Source organism: Symphalangus syndactylus, chromosome 12, assembly GCF_028878055.3.
Source record: "Symphalangus syndactylus isolate Jambi chromosome 12, NHGRI_mSymSyn1-v2.1_pri, whole genome shotgun sequence".
Taxonomy (NCBI): domain Eukaryota; kingdom Metazoa; phylum Chordata; class Mammalia; order Primates; family Hylobatidae; genus Symphalangus; species Symphalangus syndactylus.
Genome location: NC_072441.2, coordinates 11995545 through 12007618, shown reverse-complemented (window position 1 = coordinate 12007618; position 12074 = coordinate 11995545). Strand labels below are relative to the sequence as shown.

General features: G+C 36.3%; 1 long non-coding RNA gene across 1 annotated transcript; it reads left to right on the top strand.

Annotated features, from left to right (window-relative positions):
- Positions 1-1493: 1493 nt before the first annotated feature.
- Positions 1494-3560, top strand: LOC134734603 (uncharacterized). The gene is made up of 3 exons (XR_010117746.1): positions 1494-1512; positions 2638-2707; positions 3491-3560. It is a non-coding gene; the product is annotated as an uncharacterized lncRNA (long non-coding RNA).
- The last annotated feature ends 8514 nt before the right edge of the window (positions 3561-12074 follow it).

Below are 12074 nucleotides of genomic sequence, written 5' to 3'. Positions count from 1 at the left end.
ATGCAGAGAACAGAAAGAAGTTTCATAGAATTCTTCTGTGTAGTTTTTATTTGGAGATATTCCTTTTTCCACTATTACAATCTTAGCGCTCCGAATGTCCACTTGCATTTTCTACAGAAAAATTGTTTCAGAACGGCTCAATCAAAAGTATGGTTTAACTCTGTTAGTTGAATGCACAGATCAGAAAGAAGTTTCACAGAATGCTTCTGTGTAGTTTTTATTTGAAGATATTCTTTTTCCCAATATAGGCCACTTAGCGCTGAGAATGTCCACTTGCAGTTTCTGCAGAAAGAGTGTTTCAGAACAGGTCTTTCAAAAGTAAGGCTCAACTCTGTTAGTTGAATGCAGAGAACAAAAAGAAGTTTCAGAGAATGCTTCTGTATAGTTTTTATTTGGAGATATTCCTTTTTCCAATATTACCATCTTAGCGTTCCGAATGTCCACGTGCATTTTCTAGAGAAAGATTGTTTCAGTACTGCTCAATCAAAAGCACGGTTTAACTCTGTTAGCGGAATGCACAGATCAAGAAGAAGTTTCACAGAATGCTTCTGTGTAGTTTTTATTTTAATATATTCTTTTTCCCAATATAGGCCTCCTAGCGCTCAGAATTTCCAATTGCAATTTCTACAAAAAGAGTGTTTCAGAACGACACAATAAAAAGTAAGGTTCAACACTGTTAGTTGAATGCACAGAACAGAAAGTAGTTTCACAGAATGATTCTGTGTAGTTTATATTTGAAGGTATTCATTTATCCACTATTACCCCCTTAGCGCTCCGAATGTCCACTTGCATTTTCTACAGAAGCAGTGTTCAGAACTGCTCAATCAAATTATGATTTAAATATGTTAGTTGAATGCACAGATCAGAAAAAGTTTCACAGAATGCTTCTGTGTAGTTTTTATTTGCAGATACTTCTTTTTCAAATATAGGACACTTAGCGCTCAGAATGTCCAATTGCAGTATCTACAGAAAGAGTGTTTCAATATTGCTCAATCAAAAGTAAGTTTCAACTCTGTTAGTTGAATGCACGGAACAGAAAGAAGTTTCAGAGAATGCTTCTGTGTAGTTTTTATTTGGAGATATTCCTTTTTCCACTATTACAATCTTAGCGCTCCAAATGTCCACTTGCATTTTCTACAGAAAGAGTGTTTCATAACTGCTCAATCAAAAGTATGGTTTAACTCTGTTAGTTGAATGACCAGATCAGAAAGAAGTTTCACAGAATGCCTCTGTGTAGTTTTTATTTGAATATATTCTTTTTCCCAATAGAGGCCTCTTAGCGCTCAGAATGTCCAATTGCAGTATCTACAGAAAGAGTGTTGCAGAACGGCTCCATCAAAAGTATGGTTTAACTCTGTTAGCTTAATGCGCAGATCAGGAAGAAGTTTCACAGAATGCTTCTGTGTAGTTTTTATTTGAATATATTCTTTTTCCCAATATAGGCCTCTTAGCGCTCAGAATATCCAGTTGCAGTTTCTACAGAAAGAATGATTCAGAACGGCTCAAACAAAAGTAAGGTTCAACTCTGTTAGTTGAAAGCACAGAACAGAAACAAGTTTCACAGAATGATTCTGTGTAGTTTACATTTGAAGATATTCCTTTTTCCACTATTACCCTCTTAGCGCTCTGAATGTCCACTTACATTTCCTACAGAAAGAGTGTTTCAGAACTGCTCAATGAAAAGTATGGTTTAACACTGTTAGTAGAATGCACAGATCAGAAAGTAGTTTCAGAGAATGCTTCTGTGTAGTTTTTATTTGGAGATATTCCTTTTTCCACTATTACCATATTAGCGCTCCGAATGTCCACTTGCATTTTCTACAGAAAGTGTGTTTTACAACTGCTCAATCAAAAGTATGGTTTAACTCTGTTAGCTGATTGCACAGATCAGAAGAAGTTTCACAGAATGCTTCTGTGTAGTTTTTATTTGAGTATATTCATTTTCCCAATATAGGCTTCTTACCGCTCAGAATGTCCAATTGCAATTTCTACAGAAAGAGTGTTTCAGAACGGCTCAATCAAAAGTAACATTCAACCCTGTTAGTTGAATGCACAGAACAGAAAGATGTTTCACAGAATGCTTCTGTGTAGTTTATATTTGAATATACACCTTTTTCAAGTATTACCCTCCTAGCGCTCAGAATGTCCACTTGCATTTTCTACAGAAAGAGTGTTAAGAACTGCTCAATCAAAAGCATGGTTTAACTCTGTTAGTTGAATGCACAGATCAGAAAGAAGTTTCACAGAATGCTTCTATGTAGTTTTTATTTGAAGATATTCCTTTTTCCAATATGGGACTCTTAGCGCTCAGAATGTCCAATTGCAGTATCTACAGAAAGAGTGTTTCAGAACTGATCAATCAAAAGTAAGGTTCAACACTGTTAGTTGAATGCACGGAACAGAAAGAAGTTTCAGAGAATGCTTCTGTGTAGTTTATAATTGAAGATATTCCTTTTTCCGCTATTACCCTCTTAGCGCTCCGAATGTCCACTTGCATTTTCTACAGAAAGAGTGTTTCAGAACTGCTCAATCAAAAGCATGGTTTAACTCTGTTAGTTGAATGCACAGATCAGAAAGAAGTTTCACAGAATTCTTCTGTGTAGATTTTATTTGAAGATATTCTTTTTCCCAATATAGGCCTCTTAGCGCTCAAAATGTGCAATTGCACTTTCTACAGAAGGAGTGTTTCAGAACGGCTCAATCAAAAGTAAGTTTCAAATCTGTTAGTTGAATGCACGGAACAGAAAGTTGTTTCACAGAATGCTTCTGTGTAGTTTGTATTTGAATATATTCCTTTTTCCACTATTACCCTCTTAGCGCTCCGAAAGTCCACTTGAAATTTCTACAGAAAGGGTGTTCAGAACTGTTCAATCAAAAGTATGGTTTAAATCTGTTAGTTGAATGCACATATCCAAAAGAAGTTTCACAGAATGCTTCTGTGTAGTTTTCATTTGAAGATAATCCTTTTTCCAATATAGGAATCTTAGCGCTCAGAATGTCCAATTGCAGTATCTACAGAAAGAGTGTTTCAGAACCGCTCAATCAAATTAAGGTTCAACTCTGTTAGTTGAATGCAAGGAACAGACAGACGTTTCAGAGAATGCTTCGGTGTAATTTATATTTGAAGATAATCCTTTTTCCAGTACTACCCTCTTAGCGCTCCGAACGTCCACTTGCATTTTCTACAGAAAGAGTGTTTAAAAACTGCTCAATCAAAAGTATGGTTTAACTCTGTTAGCTTAATGCACACATCAGAAAGAAGTTTCACAGAATGCTTCTGTGTAGTTTTTATTTGAAGATAGTCCTTTTTCCAATATAGGCCCCTTAGCGCTCCGAATATCCAATTGCAGTTTCTACAGAAAGAGAGTTTCAGAAAGGCTCAATGAAAAGTAAGGTTCAACTCTTTTAGATGAATGCGCAGAACAGAAAGAAGTTTTACAGAATGCTTCTGTGTAGTATTTATTTGAAGTTTTTCGTTTTTCTACTGTAGGCCTCTTAGCGCTCCGAATGTCCACTGCAGTTTCTACAGAAAGAGTATTTCAGAACGACTCAATGAAAAGTAAGGTTCTACTCTTTTTGTTGAATGCACAGAACAGAAAGAAGTTTCACAGAATGCTTCTGTGTTGTATTTATTTGAAGATATTCGTTTTTCCACTGTAAGCCTCTTAGCGCTCCGAATGTCCACTGCAGTTTCTACAGAAAGAGTGTTTCAGAAATGCTCAATCAAAAGTAAGCTTCAACTCTGTTACATGAATGCACAGATCAAAAGGTAGTTTCACAGAATGCTTCTGTGTAGTTTTATTTGAAAATATTCGTTTTTCCACTGTACGCCTCTTAGCGCTCCGAATGTCCACTTGCAGTTTCTACAGAAAGAGTGTTTCCGACCTGCTCAATCTAAAGTAAGGTTCAACTCTGTTAGTTTAATGCACAGATAAGAAAACAGTTTCACAGAATGCTTCTGTGTGGTTTTTAATTGAAGATATTCCTTTTTCTACCATACGCCTCTTAGCGCTCCGAATGTCCATTTGCAGTTTCTACAGAAAGAGTGTTGCAGAACTGCTCAAGCAAAAGTAATGCTCAACTCTGTTAGGTTAATGCAGAGAACTGAAGGAAGTTTCAGAGTATGCTTCTGTGTAGTTTTTATTTGGAGATATCCTTTTCCAGTATAGGCCTCTTAGCGCTCCGAATGTCCAATTGCAGTTTCTACAGAAAGAGTGTTTCAGAACTGCTCAATCAAAATATGGTTTAACTTTGTTAGCTGAATGCACAGATGAGAAAGCAGATTCACAGAATGCCTCTGTGTAGTTTTTAATTGAAGGTATTCCTTTTTCCATTATACGCCTCTTAGGGCTCCGAATGTCCAATTGCAGTTTCTACAGAAAGAGTGTTTCAGAACTGCTCAATCAAAGGTAAGGTTCAACTCTGTTAGTTGAATGCACAGAATGAAATGAATTTTCACAGAATGCTTCTGTGTAGTTTTTATTTGAAGCTATTCCTTTTTCCACTGTGGGCATCTTAGCCCTCCGAATGTCCGCTTGCAGTTTTTACACAAAGAGTGTTTCAGAACTCCTCAATCAAAAGTAAGTTTCAACTCCGTTAGTTGAATGCACAGAACAGAAAGAAGTTTCACAGAATAGTTCTCTGTAGTTTATATTTGAAGATATTCCTTTTTCCACTATTACCGTCTTACCGCTCGAATGTCCACTTGCATTTTCTACAGAAAGAGTGTTCAGAACTGCGCAATCAAAAGTATGGTTTAACTCTGTTAGTTGAATGCACAGATGAGAAAGCAGATTCACAGAATGCCTCTGTGTAGTTTTTAATTGAAGGTATTCCTTTTTCCATTATACGCCTCTTAGGGCTCCGAATGTCCACTTGCAGTTTCTACAGAAAGAGTGTTTCAGAACTGCTGAATCAAAGGTAAGGTTCAACTCTGTTAGTTGAATGCACAGAACAAAAAGAAGTTTCACAGAATGCTTCTGTGTAGTTTTTATTTGAAGATATTCCTTTTTCCACTATAGGCCTCTTAGCCCTCCAAATGTCCACTTGCATTTTCTACAGAAAGAGTATTTCAGAACTGCTCAATCAAAAGTAAGGTTCAACACTGTTAGTTGAATGCACAGAACAGAAAGAAGTTGCACAGAATGCTTCTGTGTAGTTTTATTTGAAGATATTTGTTTTTCCACTATACGCCTCTTAGCGCTCCGAATGTCCACTTGCAGTTTCTACAGAAAGAGTGTTTCAGAACTGCTCAATCAAAGGTAAGGTTCAACTCTGTTAGTTGAATGCATAGAACAAAAAGAAGTTTCACAGAATGCTTCTGTGTAGTTTTTATTTGAAGATATTCCTTTTTCCACTATAGGCGTCTTAGCGCTCCGAATGTCCACTTGCAGTTTCTACAGAAAGAGTGTTTCAGAACTGCTCAATCAAAAGTAAGGTTCAACTTTGTTAGTTGAATGTACAGAACAGAAAGAAGTTTCACAGAATGCTTCTGTGTAGTTTATATTTGAAGATATTCCTTTTTCCACTATTACCCTCTTAGCGCTCCGAATGTTCACTTGCATTTTCCACAGAAAGAGTGTTTCAGAACTGCTCTATCAAAAGTATGGTTTAACTCTGTTAGTTGAATGCACGGAACAGAAAGAAGTTTCACAGAATGCTTCTGTGTAGTTTTATATGAAGATATATTTTTTCCAGTGTACGCCTCTTTCTGCTCTGGATGTCCACTTGCAGTTTCTACAGAAAGAGTGTTTCAGATCTGCTCAATCAAAAGTAAGGCTCAACTCTGTTAGTTGAATGCAGAGAACAGAAAGAAGTTTCAGAGAATGCCTCTGTGTAGTTTTTATTTGGAGATATTCCTTTTTCCACTATAGGCCGATTAGCGCTCCAAACGTCCACTTGCAGTTTCTACAGAAAGAGTTTTTCAGAACTGCTCAATCAAAAGTAAGGTTCAACTCTGTTAGTTGAACGCACAGAATGAAATGAAGTTTCACAGAATGCTTCTGTGTAGTTTTTATTTGAAGACATTCCTTTTTCCACTGTAGGACTCTTAGCCCTCCGAATGTCTGCTTGCAGTTTCTACAGATAGAGTGTTTCAGAACTGCTCAATCAAAAGTAAGGTTCAACTCTCTTTGTTGAATGCACAGATCAGAAAAAAGTTTCACAGAATGCTTCTGTGTAGTTTATATTTGAAGATATTCCTTTTTCCACTATTACCCTCTTAGCACTCCGAATGTTCACTTGCATTTTCTACAGAAAGAGTGTTTCAGTACTGCTCTATCAAAAGTGTGGTTTAACTCTGTTAGTTGAATGCACGGATCAGAAAGAAGTTTCACAGAATGCTTCTGTGTAGTTTTATATGAATATATTTTTTTTTCCACTATGAGATGAAACAGGGTGGGAGAGTACATAGGGAGGCTCATACCCTCAGTGTGGTTGGAGAAAACAGGCTGAAAGGAGAAACGGGAGAAAGTTACAAAGGGAATCAAATGTGTTAGTACTGGAGGGAAAAGCAAATATTGAATACGACCCACAGATCTTGGATAACCCAGTGTTTGGTAGTAACTTACATGAAAGGTTTTGACAAAATAGCGGGATAGATGGAGAAAATAATAAGTAAGTGTTATATTTCCTCAGTAGAAACAAACCAACAAAAATCGTGTAATCACAGCCTGATCTTTTAACTGGCCTCCACTTAACTTGTTGCCTGGATTGGCATACATATTCCGCTGCCTGAAAACTGCCCAACACGTTTGAAACGTTCTTGCTCACTATTACACCCAGGCAATATTGCTTCACCAGCTGAGTTGTAAGGGGCCTCCAGGTGGCCTAGATTGTTCTCCTTATCGTATACATTATTTTCATTTATCAATTTGCCCTGAACATCTAATGAAATATTACGGACACCAATAACATGAACACAAACATAGCTATAGACAGTAAAAAGTAAATTGATGTCTTTTGAAAGGCTGTCATGTCTTAGATGCTAAATTTGGAGTATTTGCTTCTAATAAATAAATAGCCTGCTTTAATCATTCTGTTTTATGAATATAATATAGGGGAGCAGCTTTGATTTTGCCCTTAATCTTAAAAAACATTTAGCGAGGCATGGTGGCAGCACTTGTAGTCCCAGCTACTCAGGAGGCTGAGGCAGGAGAATGGTGTGAATCCTGGAGGTGGAGTTGCTGTGAGCCAAAATCATGCCACTGCACTCCAGCCTCGGTGACAGTGTGAGACTCCATCTCAAAAAAAAAAAAAAAAAGATCATACAAGGAGTAAATGATGATTTAGCATAAAACACAGTTCATAGAACTCAAACTTTGTTATTTTATGGGATTATACTAACCTGTTACTATTTAAAATTTACCATTTCAAAAGAAGAAATATTGGTCTGGGAAAATTGCCATTGCTTATACACAAGAATGGAGGAATCTTTTTGAGCACAACAATTCTAATGATATTCCTCATCACTGGTTCCAAAACCAAGCCCAAGGAAGGCCTGCATAGGGATAACGTGTAGAACACGCAAAAGAAACACACATCACCAGCTCCTCAACCCAGAGCTCCAAGGGAATGGCCAAGGAAGCTGTATTGTCCTAAGAAATTTGAGATTGTTTTGACTTACATTAAATCCTGCTCAATCATATGTATGTACACAGACACACACACACACACACACACACACACAGACGGTGTCATCAGTGAAGCCTCTAACAATGCATCTTGACTGGATAGATTCGACAATTAAAATGACTGGAAGAAAATAGGGCTTCATAAGTGGCACTTACTATTCACATAACACATTAAAAGGACATCTCCTAAATTAAATCTTGTCTATGATAAAAAGGCAGACAATCATGACCCAAGGCTAATTTATAACCGCAGAAATGTTCAAGACAGACCAATGCTTGCTATGTTTAGGAACTGACAAGAAAGTACAGGTCTTTATAATCTACCATTTTGCTTCATTTGATACCAGGTGACCTTCATAATGCAGGCAATAGAGAATTGCAAGATTTGTCGGAGATTTCAGGTCTTTGGAAAGCTATGCCGTTTCACAAGAACAACCGTGGAAACAGGAAGAAAGTCAACTCCCACTTAAGGCAATCAGAATTTACAAATATTCCTTCCTTCACTGAAATTTCAATAGGCACTTCAATATTATCTTTAATTAATTCTTTTGTTACAATCACACATCACATAACATTTTGGTCAAGGATGGTGCACACACATGACAGTGGTGCAATAAAATCATAACACTGTATTTTTACTGTACCTCTTCTATGTTTAGACATGTATAGATACACTTACTGTATAGATATAAGTAAGCATATAGATATACTTAACTGTTGTGTTACAATTGCCTACAGTATTCAGTGCAGTAACATGCTGCACAGGTTTGTAGCTTAGGGGGAATAGGCTATACCATATAGCATAGGTATGTAATCAGCTATAGTATCTAGGTTTGTGTAAGTAAACTCTGTGATGTTCATACAATAATAAAATTGTCCAGCAATGCATTTCTCAGACATACCCCTGTCATTAAGTGACACATGACTATGTTAGTTAACACTGAGGGAACTTCATGGGAAATGCACTCTGCAGCTCCATCATAAATAGAAACCGTTTATGTCAAAAAACACATAAAAGTATAGTTGCAAGATTACAATTCCTTCCAGATATTTCATTTAGTATCTCCACAGATCACTAACTGCCTGAATAGCATTCTTGAGTCTCCACTGCCTCACATTTGATTTCAGGTCATTCCATCAATTGTCAAAGACGCATCCAACATTAACTTTCCAATACTGGTTTGGATTGTGTCAACATTGTCATCCTGTTCCACAACAACACAAAAGGCTAACTCGGTGAGGTAACATAGACACCGATCAGTGAGATTTTGCTGACGGGTGGTACCATTTTTTAGCAAGATCAAGGGTATTCATACCTTCAGGCATATAGATAACATTGAAAAGGGCAGGTTCGTAGACAAAAAGACGATGAGGAAGGGTTATTGCAGGATACATGAGCTACGGTGTCTCCTGTTTAACCTGAGTCTGAAGAGATTCAAAGTGCAGGTGCCATGCATGCCTCTTCAATAGTTCCATGTCGATTGATTTTCTGGGCTACACTTCCCAGCATTCAAATTGCTAAATGCATATAAATGACAACTGAATATTTATAACCTGGATTTGTGCTTTTGAGTGACCTTATCTATAGTTATGTGCTTCAGTGATCTAACTTGGGGTTGACTCCAAACTTTGATAAAGACCCTGCTTATTCCTTGAGTATTGCTGCATTGACAACTGATTTAGTGAATGCCACTGTGAAAATAATAAACCTCTTGGTGAATATATTTAAACATGTCTTGTAACCTGTACACATCTTAACCAGGGATGTTACTTGATCTTTCTATGTACAGGAGTGTGTGGAGATAGAACAACATACATGATCGTAATTGCTGCCTGTGAGACTAATAGAAAATTCAAGCTAGTGAAGTATGTTTATGCATGGCACACTTCTCACCAGCAATTTTAGGAAGTTCTACCCACAACCCATATGTCTTTTGATATGTGGGTTACCTTGGAGAGAGAAAAAGGAACTCTGAACACAGGCACGAAATCCTTTAGAATTTTATCTAGAGTTGGACTTGTCCCAAAGCTTTTGTATAAACTTGCTTGATGAGCAACTGTTGTCCACTGGTACCTTCACTGTACAATCCACACACAACCAAACTTCACAACTGGAGTCCTAAATTTGCACTTTGTTTGGTAAAGTTGAATGAAAAATGGTCTTTTAAGCTTATGCTCTCTTATGAGAGCTGTTATGAGATTAATTTTACTCCAAGATATGCCAGTTAGGAAATAACTTCCAATATAATTTCACCAGCCCCCTGTGGGTGGACTAATTAGTCATACATCACACTTACTCTGGTGGTGAAATGCCTCAAAAGAAGGTCTGCAGAGTGTTGCTCTACCTAGAAGGACATGAATAAAGAGACATAAAAATCATTCATTAAGAAGGAAGAAGACTTTCCTTGCCTAGATTTTCACTTGTAGGATCCAATTAATTTTATCACTTAATATTTTGTCCTGGTGGGCATTCATTTTACAAATTTGTAAGATCAGTAGAAATGGTAACTTTCAGAAATCAAACTGTAAATATTCTGTAGACGTTGACAGAAAGAGCTATTTGGAGCTGTGCTTTTGCCAATTAGACACTCTGAGAAAATCTGTGAAAGGATGATTTCAGGAAGTCATTGAACCCCCTAAAAATCAAGTTTATTGCTCTTACCATAAATATAAATAATTTATTATCAACCATTTTCAATATTCTAATAAGTAACCTTTATTGTTCATTTCATTGGCATGATCTACGTAGACACGTGATTTATCTTCTTTTGCAATAAATTCAGAAAATTTCCTGCCTGGAAAAGCCATGTTTTAAAATTACCACCTGTTTGATGATTTTCTTATAAAAACATTTCCACTTAAGTATCTATCTCTATTTGTCCTTTATTTTCCCTTCCATTCTAGCTCTACCCCTTGTCTCCTTTGTGTGTCTCAGGATAAGTGCCCTATAACATTATGTAATTCTGGAAACCCTTCGATACAATGTTATTACATGTAAAAAAAAAAAGTATGTTTCAGCAAACTCTTTGTTCACAGATTATCTTTGACTACTTGCCTATTAGTCAATTTTTGTAGGCTCCATATGCTATTAATTTATATTCACTTTTAGAAGAATTTTCATCAAAAGCAAAAGTCTTATGTAAATTGATTATATGCTACTTGTACTTCTGTGTATATATACACACAGAGCCACATACATATATGTAACTCCGGAGGCCTGCCTGGACTGTTTAATAACTGTCCTGAACAAGAGCAAGAAAAAGCTGGTCAAATTTCAAACAACAGGTTGAACTGGGGAGCTCACATTTTGCATAAAATAGACACTAGCGGCCTTTAAAAATTAAACATTTCTACTGTTTTAAAAAATTGTAGCCATCATAGTATGAGGAAAAAATGTAATAATCCTTTTTAATTCTTGCCATTTTATTAACCACAGAGTCCTTACGCCCTAACTTCATTGGTATCCCTTTGAGATTAAACAGAACACTGAATTTAAAATTCTGAGAAATAAATAATTACACCATTTACTTCAGGCACTCTTTCAAATTTCAAGAAATATTTTGAGAATTCATTAGCTAAATATTGCTATAATGCAGGCTAGTAATAAATGGAAATAACGAGTTCATTGTAAAGTTTAAACTCATGATGATATGATCTGGAATTTTTGTTAACCTAGAATACATAATTAGCTCTAGAGGTGAAATGAAAGACAAAATCACTTGACATATTAGTAAAAAACAAATAATGTAACTTTATAAGCTACTGCTGTTCTTTCGCTCTTGAGAACCAGTGACATCTCTAATTAGAGAACATTATGGAAAGGTTAAAGATGAGAATACATGCAGTCTGTCTACAGGAAACCTCAACTGTTCAGGTTAATGAAATGTTTGCAGAAGTCATATTAATTAGCAGGTTCACAGGAAACTAACATTTATTGTATAAATTCCATGGTAAAATGTATTAGGGCTCCAGGCACACAACTGTGCGCCATCTACGTGACCACACAGTGCCTACTTCTTTCCGTCTTTATTCATTTCTCTCCTGATGGTCTGTATGTTATTGTTACATAGTTCTAAAAATCTTCCATGAGGCAGAAATCTCATTTAATGATATAGCTTTGAAAATAAAGAAAAACAGTAGAAACTTTCTATTTTCTTATAAAGCAGAATTGTTGAATTTTCAAAGTTTCATTTATGTAGTGTCACAAGGTGACAAACGTATTTCTTTAATTCCCTCTTGTTGTTATTTTTGTGTAACATCAAACAAAGCCGTTTCTTTCATTTGAAGGTGAAAACTGCTCATCAAAATCCAGTTTAAGCTGAGGAACAAAGAACTAAATTTTGCATGAGAGATTATACACTGCATAAGTATAAAACAGGACCAGAAACAATGGTGGGTCAGCAATTTTAAAAAAGATGAACGCAGGTTATCATCAAATCAATT